The sequence below is a fragment of the Chinchilla lanigera genome, unplaced genomic scaffold (assembly GCF_000276665.1).
Source record: "Chinchilla lanigera isolate Chin_1 unplaced genomic scaffold, ChiLan1.0 scaffold00152, whole genome shotgun sequence".
NCBI lineage: Eukaryota > Metazoa > Chordata > Mammalia > Rodentia > Chinchillidae > Chinchilla > Chinchilla lanigera.
In genome coordinates, this window is record NW_004955553.1 from 47204 (window position 1) to 47830 (window position 627).

Sequence of the window (627 nt, forward strand, 5' to 3'; positions counted from 1 at the left end):
GCTGAATGCTGACCCAGCGGCCTTGGATTTGTCACCTCATGGGTACTGCATGCCCTTCGATATCCTCCACAGATGGCTCTGGAGGCTGAGATGGGGTCCCCTGGAAAGTTGGAGAGAGTTGAACCTCTGTAGTAGGGACTGGAGTTATGTGACGCTCCAGGTTCAGAGCCTGAAGGACGAGAGGACTGAGGTTTGGCTGATGAGCCTGCGCCTGCATCTGCTCTGGCTGTACAAGTGTCACCTCTGGCTGCTTCAGAGGAGCATCGGTAACCTCACCACTGTGCACTATGGGAGGCTGAGCTGTGTCCAGACTGAGTGGTCTTACATTTGTCACTTTGTGCGGTACTGTATGCTCTCTTACAGCTGCCATATATGTCTCTGCAGAATTTGGAGAGAGTTGAACCTCTGCAGTAGGTACAGGAGGTAAGTGATGTTCCACGTTCAGAGCCTGAATGATTACAGGCGTGTCTTGGTTACTTTCTTCTGGCTGCTGGGACAAAACACCTGACACCCAAAATTAAGGAAGGAAAGGTTTATTTCGCTTACAGTTTGTGGAAGTTTCAGTCCATACTTGGCAGGTTATAAGGCAGAGTGCACATGGCAAAGAGCTACAGCTCAGGGTGGCAG